Source organism: Triticum dicoccoides, chromosome 3B (genome assembly GCF_002162155.2).
Source record: "Triticum dicoccoides isolate Atlit2015 ecotype Zavitan chromosome 3B, WEW_v2.0, whole genome shotgun sequence".
Taxonomy (NCBI): Eukaryota; Viridiplantae; Streptophyta; class Magnoliopsida; order Poales; family Poaceae; genus Triticum; species Triticum dicoccoides.
The window spans coordinates 650253719-650262229 of record NC_041385.1 but is presented as its reverse complement, the minus strand read 5'-3'; positions in this window follow the sequence as shown (position 1 = coordinate 650262229).

Sequence of the window (8511 nt, the reverse complement as noted above, 5' to 3'; positions counted from 1 at the left end):
GCCATCCGCCGCCGGCCTTCGCGTCCCTCCGCCTCAGCTCCCCGTCGCCGCGCCTCCATCCGCCGTCGCTGAAGCGCCTCCTCCGCCCGTCCGCCTGCCCTGCCGGCCCACGCCTCGCCCCTCGCCTCAAAGCTCTCTGTCGCCGGAGCCCATGATCGCCGCCGCCCCTGCTCGGGTCAGATCCGGGCATGGTGCCCCCGGATCCGGCCAACTCCGGCCCCACTCCGGCGACCTCCCCTTCCCCGGTTCCGCCATCTCCGCTCCTCTCCGGCGAGCATCTCCGGCCATCATCGAAATCCGTGCAGATCTGAAGGTTGACCCCGAATTTCCCCAAGTCCCGAAATTATTTGCATTCTGGCCCCATGTTCATTGCATCATAACTTGTTGCATATTGCTCTGTTTCATGCGTGTAATATATCAAAATGTTCATCATGAGATGATATACATGTCATTCCATTGTGCCACGCTTGTTTGAGACCATCATGATGCCTGAATCATCGTTGCAAGAGTGCTATATGATGTTAATCTGCTTAAACTGTTATAACTTGGTGATTTGTCATTTTTGTTGCATTTGATGTGTGCATCCTATGAGTATGATCTCTATATGTCTTTTGAACTACATCATGCCATCTTTACAGGGGTGCAATCCATGTATTTTTGTGAGTCTTGTACTGAGTGCATCAAGCTTGTTAAGTAGGGTACTTGCTGTTGTTGTTTTGCTAGGCTGAATCTGTTATTTTGTGATGCTATGTAAACCTGCTGCTACAAGTCATTCTATACATAATCTGGAGATGTTCACTAAGGATGTTTTGTTATACATGTCTTGCTCTATCTGTCCATGCCCCTGGTTGCATTTATAGCTTGCTGCAGGTTGTTGTAATCTTGCTCCCAAGTTGCTAAATAATATTGCTGTCAGCCTGTTAACATTAAGTTTAGTTTTCCCATGTGATTTGCTAGTGATCCATGCACCCTATTAACTTGCTCTTGCCATGCTTAGGTTCATAAATATGTCTTCTTACTGCTGGTTGCCTTGTCATGCCATGGATTGCTCTGTGGTGAGTTGTACAAGCTCCCCAACATGCCTACTTATTGTTGTTCCTGCCATGTATGAATCTGTCATATATTTTGCCATGTTTACATGGGTGCCATCATATCTTCTGATCCTTTTTGGCTCATGGTCAGTAAAGGACTTTTGTTCTATGCAATTAGTAGATTCATTTCGTGCCTCTGTTTGCGATGTTAAGTTCCTGTAACATGTTGTTTGATAGCTCTAAACATTGCAACCTGATGTTATTTCTGCAAAGTCCGAAACTGTTATTATATGCAATCTTGCCATGTGTTTTGGAGCATGTTCTAGTGATTTTTGGAGATAGCTCAGTGTTCATGTTTTGTCATGCTTTAACTGTACATCATGTCCATGCCTTTTGTTTTCATGTTAAGGTGCTGTAGCATGTTGTTTTGATGTTTGCAAGATGCCTAGTTACTGTTTTGGACAGATTGTTATGACTTGTATAGTGTGTGTGTGTTGAACCGTTGCTCTGTTTTGAGTGTGCTCTATATGAAACTTGCTTGATTTTGCATGTAGCTTCATATTATCATGTTGCATCCTTGTTTTGGTGTGTTTCCTTGGTGTTTGAATGCATTTTGCATCAATGCCATGTTTAACTTGTTTTGCTCATGTCTTCTAGGCCGTAGCTCTGAACTAAATGAACTTTATATGTAACTTGACTAGAATCTCGTGTAGATCATCTTGGTGCTTCTTAAATTGCTGTTTAACAACTTGAACATAAGATTTATTCAGATCTGGACCAATTTCAAAACTTGCATATGAGGACTTACCGAAATTGTTATATGTTGCTTCCGGCCTCATTTAAACTTGCTTTGATGTGTTGCTCGTGTATGCATCATCTCTTGCCATGAGTAGCTTCATGTAGCCTTGTCATGCATCATGCTTGGTTGTGCATCATGTCTGGTTGTGCATCATGTCTTGTATATGTGTGGTGTGTTTACCATGTTGTGTGCTTCTCTCGATAGTTCCTGTTTCGTTGCGATTGTGTGGATTCGTTCGTCTACGCTTGGTTCGGCTTCATCCGTTCGTCTTCTTCATGGACTCATTCTTCTTCCTTGCGTGATTTCAGGCAAGATGACCGCTACCCTGGATCTCACTACTATCATTGCTATACTAGTTGCTTCGTTCTATCGCTTTGATGCGCTACCTATCAACTGTTTATCAAGCCTCCCAAATTGCCATGCCAGCCTCTAACCTTTTTCACCCTTCCTAGCAAACCGTTGTTTGGCTATGTTTCCGCTTTTGCTCAGCCCCTCTTATAGCGTTGTTAGTTGCAGGTGAAGTTGAAGATTGCTCCATGATGGACTGGATTATGTTGGGATATCACAATATCTCTTATTTTAATTAATGCATCTATATACTTGGTAAAGGGTGGAAGACTCGGCCTTATGCCTAGTGTTTTGTTCCACTCTTGCCGCCCTAGTTTCCGTCATACCGGTGTTATGTTCCCGGATTTTGCGTTCCTTATGCGGTTGGGTGATTTATGGGACCCCCTTGACAGTTCGCTTTGAATAAAACTCCTCCAGCAAGGCCCAACCTTGGTTTTACCATTTGCCTCACCTAGCTTTTTTTCCCTTGGGTTTCCGGAGCCCGAGGATCATCTTTATTTTAACCCCCCCGGGCCAGTGCTCCTTCGAGTGTTGGTCCGAACCGAGCTGCCTGCGGAGCCACCTCAGGGAAACTCGAAGTCTAGTTTTACTCGTAGCTAGTCTTATCCGGTGTTGCCCTGAGAACGAGATATGTGCAGCTCCTGTCAGGATTTGTCGGCACATCGGGCGGCTTTGCTGGTCTTGTTTTACCATTGTTGAAATGTCTTGTAAACCGGGATTCCGAGTCTGATCGGGTCTTCCTGGGAGAAGTATATCCTTCGTTGATCGCGAGAGCTTATCATGGGCTAAGTTGGGACACCCCTGCAGGGTATAAACTTTCGAAAGCCGTGCCCGCGGTTATGTGGCAGATGGGAATTTGTTAATGTCCGGTTGTAGATAACTTGACACCAGATACGAATTAAAATGCATCAACTGCGTGTGTAGCCGTGATGGTCTCTTCTCGGCGGAGTCCGGGAAGTGAACATGGTTTTGGGTTATGTTTGACGTAAGTAGGAGTTCAGGATCACTTCTTGATCATTGCTAGCTTCACGACCGTTCCGCTTGCTCTCTTCTCGCTCTTATTTGCATATGTTAGCCACCATATATGCTTAGTCACTGCTGCAACCTCACCACTTTACCCCTTCCTTCCCATTAAGCCTTGCTAGTGTTGATACCCATGGTAATGGGATTGCTGAGTCTCGTGGCTCACAGATTACTACAACAACAGTTGGAGGTACAGGTTTTGCGATGATCATGATGCGAGAGCGATGTTATTTGTTCTGGAGTTCTTCTTCTGCTTCTTCTTAGATTAGGGGATAGGTTCCAGGTCGGCAACCTGGGCTAGCAGGGTGGATGTCATTTGAGTTTCTGTTTGTGTTTCATCCGTAGTCGGATGGTGCTCTTATGCAAGATGATGTTGTATTCGTGTGGCATTGTATGCCTTATGTATGTATCCCTACCTATTATGTAATGTTGATGTAATGATATCCACCTTGCAAAATCGTTCCAATATGCGGGTCTATCCTTGGTGGGACCTTCGAGTTCCTTTTGGATAGGGTCGCATATTGGGTGTGACACTCACCTCCTAGAACACGAAGGGCCTCGACTGGGGGTCCCAGACAGAGGTGCTGGCGCTGCAGATGCGCATTAGCAACGTGTTGGGGAAGAACGTTAGTCTAACCAATGTGGTCGAGATCATGCTCTTCCGACGCATTCTCCCCTGCCAGCGCCGGGCTTCCCCCATTTGGGAATTCAAGCCGGAGGATCCGCGAACGCTACAACACTTCCTCGGCACCACACACGAGGGAATGTGGAAACTGCTTTTCAAGGCGCAGAAGAACAGCTGGCCTATGGAGACTGAAGAGATCAGCGTCAACGTCACGTATCCGGCCTCTCCAGTAAGTATTCGATACCTCCAAAGACATACATAGTTATATATATATATATATATATATATATATATATATATATATATATATATATATATATATATATATATATTCGATCTATGCCGAACTCATCAACCCATCTTTTGTTACACGGCTAGACCAAGAAGTCGGAGCAGATCAAGTGTCCGGCTCCACTGCCCGAAAACCCAGTCACTCCTCAGCTGGAGGAGATGCTGGTCCCGGCGCCTTATCAGCCGCTAGAGAAGAAGGCCAAGAAAAAGAGCAAGGGGACCAAGAACAGGCCCCGCCGCAAAGACCCTTCGGAAGCTGTGTCCAGAGAAACCGAGCCTGTCTCCTCCCATGAGGAAGACGAGGACGAAGAGGAGGAGGAAGAGGACGTGGAGAGCGACTCCCCCCTCAATACGAGGAGGGGGAAGAGGACATCCTCCAAGAACCTAGAGGGGGCGACGCAAAAGAAGGGGCGGATGGTTCTCTCTGATAGTTCTCAGACTCAGTGTCCGAACACAGCCCGGAGAGGGTCCAAAGGGAGAAGCCCCTGGCCGAAACGTAAGTGTCAGCAACTCACTCGTTTAATTATTGCTTTAATCTGCCTCTTTAATGCCCAATCCTTTTATGCTTTTTAGCCCTCCGCGCGAGATCCCGATCCCTTCTTCTTTGACAGGGAACTCTGTAGCCCCTAGGGAGGCGGAGAGTGACGACCCATCTCACGCCCTTTCTCCTCCTGCCATGGAGGACACCGAGGTGCCATCCCAAAGACCATCTCCTGGACGGGAAGGGGCGGATGAGACCGTCCAGAAGGCACCCAAGGACAACACCTCGGACGTTGTAAAGCGGGGCACGGCGACCCCCATGACCACTAAGGGTGGGGGGCTTCAACAGTCCGGACCTCCACAGAACACCGTCCCGGAGCCTAGTATGGCTCCGGGTTCCGACCATGACCCCCCTTCGAAAGAGGAAGGAGGAGCAGGAGCTCCGTCGGTGGCCTCTGTTAATCCGAAGGCCGCTGATACTATGCAGGAGGCACTGGAATGTGCCTCCATCACCGCACCATTATGGGTGCGGCTATGGAGAAGGTCCAGTCCGCAAAGAGCGGACTGACCGAAGCTTTCCACAACCTACTGACGGGCTTCGAGGTAAGTGACGTAATATTCTTCACAAGTATTCTATATATATGTGTGTGGGTCGAAGCCCATGTGTAGATAGTAGCCCCTGAGACTCTGTCCGGATTAGAACAGTCCAAACAAAGGATCATCAACAGGTACATAATGCACTGTATTTTGTATTTGATAGGCTTCTAAGCTGGCGGCTATTGCCTAGGACGTAGAAATTGCCGAGCTCAATCAGAAGCTTTAGCTATCCGATGAGGAACTCGACCGTACCAACAAGCGGTTCAACGAAACCCAAGGTATGCAGTATTTCAGTATATCCAGAAATTACATTCGTGTGTAGTTGGTTTTAAACTGACTAAGAATGTTATGAATATACTCGCAGTTGGCGCAGCCGAGGTCGAGTCCCTCAAGAGCGCCCTTGCCAAAGCCAAGAAGGAAGTAGAGGCGAGCAAGGTGGCCACGGACAAGGCGGCCAAGGCTTTAGAGGAAGAGCAAACCACCCGCCGAAAACACGAGGCACGAGTGGGTGAAGTAGAGCAGGAGCTCAAGGACACCATCGCAAGGTGTGATTCCTTGGAGTAGAAGAGTTCGGAGCAGGCCTCCGAGCTCACCAAAGCTCTTGAGAACCTGAAGGAGGCCTGGGTTGATGCCCAGGGTGCTGGCCAGGAGATATAAGAGGCGAAGCAGATTGCGGCTGGTAAGGCCTTTATCATGCAGAGTAGATATAGTAGTAAGAGGTATATTTTACTGACCAGAGTTTGGAGTTCTCCAGGTGCCTTTGCTGATCCGCCGAAGAGTATTGCGGATGCCGCCGCATTCTTCCGAGCCAAAGAGGGGAGCTCGATGGAGAAGTTGTTCTGGTCGCAGTACCTTGCGCCGGAACTTCCCGTGCCCCTAAGCAACCAGCTGAAGCAGTTGTCCGAGATGCCCAGGGTGGCCGGACTGGCCATGAAGGATGTTATAGTCTGCTTGTGGCCGGCCGAATCCATCCCTAACAGTCACTTTGGACTCGTGAAGAGGCTAGTGGAGGCGCTTCCTTAGATCGACACCCTCAAGCGGTCGTCCTGCATTGAAGGTGCCCGGATGGCCTTTGCCTGTGTCAAGGTGCAGTAGGCAAAGATGAAGGCCACAGAAATTGCTACCACAGGGCCGCCTGAAGGGAAAGAGCACCGGCGGATGGAGAAGTACTTTGACGAGGTCCTCGAGGGAGCACGCATTTGTGGAGGGCCAGCGTTCGAAGGACGTCAACTATGAGTAGTTGAGTCCGGTTTGTAAGAGTCATGTGACGAACTCATGGTGTATGATAATTATGATTATGCTTTATTATTAGTTTATCCTCATACTTTGTTGTTTATATGTCTGAAAGTTTACTAGTCGTCGGCTTCAGCCCCCATGTAGATATTATAGGGGTGTTCGGGAACGCATGACCGCACTTTATACAACGTCTTGGTCCGATGTAGGAGGCGTCTTGTGAGGTGAACTAGGCAATCAGACTATGCGGCTTTAGTACTTTCACTTAGCCATAAGAGTCCATTAGTGGCACTAAGTACTAGCCCCTTGTTGCATGGTCGGCAATTCGGAGTGCGACGCCTTTGCAACGCGGCTGGTCAAAAAACCCAACCCCTCGTATAACACGACATAAATCACGAACGATTCATAGTGTAACACTAAGTCACCGGATTGCTGACCTGCTCTCGCCTATCATGATAGCCAGTTCTCGGCTTTCTCTACTGAGGTACTTAACCAGACAAACCGGGAATATAATCGCAGTAGTTCTTCCTTTACTACCTTAGCCGAACTTGCGGAACGTAAGGTGGCAAACACAGGAGCCGGTCAACCCAACTATAGACCAAAGACATGATTCAGAGCTGATGCATATAATGCAATATCTGGGACGCCGAAGAGTTCCCTATGGGTGTTCGAATTTTAAGAATTTTGCGGGGCCGAATACAGCCCCTGGTATGAAGACCGTGTCAAGCCACGTATGGTAGTCGAATGTAAGGAAGAGCGCAGATGACAAGGGAAAATCCAAAACCCAACCAAGAAGGTGATAATCATCTGTGCCCTTTGTATCTTTATTGATATATCGATGACAAGCAATGCCGTTCAATATTAAGGTCATATTACATGCCCAAAGAAAAAAAGAAAAGATTTTATATAAGGGAAAGTCTAACACATGGCCTAAAAATCATAGTTCGGAAAAGAAACTCCAATGATGCCCTGCCGCACATCTGCGCCTTTTCTCCTCAGTAGTGAGTCCTTTAAGAGGAGTATTTGTTGGTTCGAAATGCGCCAGCCTTAAAAGGATCTCCTGCGACAACCATCTTATAAGTAGGGCTCTTGATGAACCTGTATTAAGAGGAAAAAAAAGATATATGCGGTCCAACTATGGTCAAGCCATGCAATTGACTTCTTCAGCAGTGTGCCTCCGGCCTCGCCCAAGGTATTTTTAGTGCGTAATTATGTACACGCGGCACATAAGCCGCAACCTGGTGGGGTGATCATCGGAGACCAAACTGCTAATCAGTGTCTGGATCCGCTAATTTATCGCTATTATGCATGGACCAGACTCGTTTGGATGCGTCGTTGGCTTTATTGGCCGGTGAACTATTCGACTTGATAAGGCCGCTATACACTTCGGCTGCAAGGGCCACGGTGTGCTCTTCAGTACAGAGTGAGCGCTCCATATTACCATTGACTGTAATAATGCCACGAGGTCCAGGCATTTTGAGCTTCAAGTAAGCATAGTGCGGGGCTGCACTAAAGCGGGCGAAAGCAGTTCATCCGAGCAGTGTGTGGTAACCACAACGAAAAGGGACGATGTCGAAGATTAACTCCTCACTGCGAAAGTTATCTGGGGAGCCGAATACTACCTGCAGTGCGATTGAGCCTGTACAATGGGCCTCCACTCCTGGTATCACACCTTTAAAGGTAGTGTTACTAGGCTTGATTCGTGATGGGTCGATCCCCATCTTACGGGCAGTATCTTGATAAATCAAGTTGAGACTGCTTCCTCCGTCCATAAGGACTCTAGTGAGTTGGTATCCGTCAATAATTGGATCAAGAACCAGGGTGGACGAACCCCCGTGACGGATACTGGTTGGGTGATACCTGCAATCAAAAGTGATCAGACAGGCTGACCACGGGTTAAACTTGGGGGCGACAGGCTCTACAGCGTAGACATCCCGAAGTGCGCACTTGCGCTCCCTTTTGGGAATGTGAGTGACGTAGATCATTTTTACTGTCTTCACCTCAGGGGAAACTGCTTCTGACCCCCGGTGTTCAGCTGACGGGGCTCGTCATCGTCTTCGCTTGGAGGCCATTTTCCCTTGTGT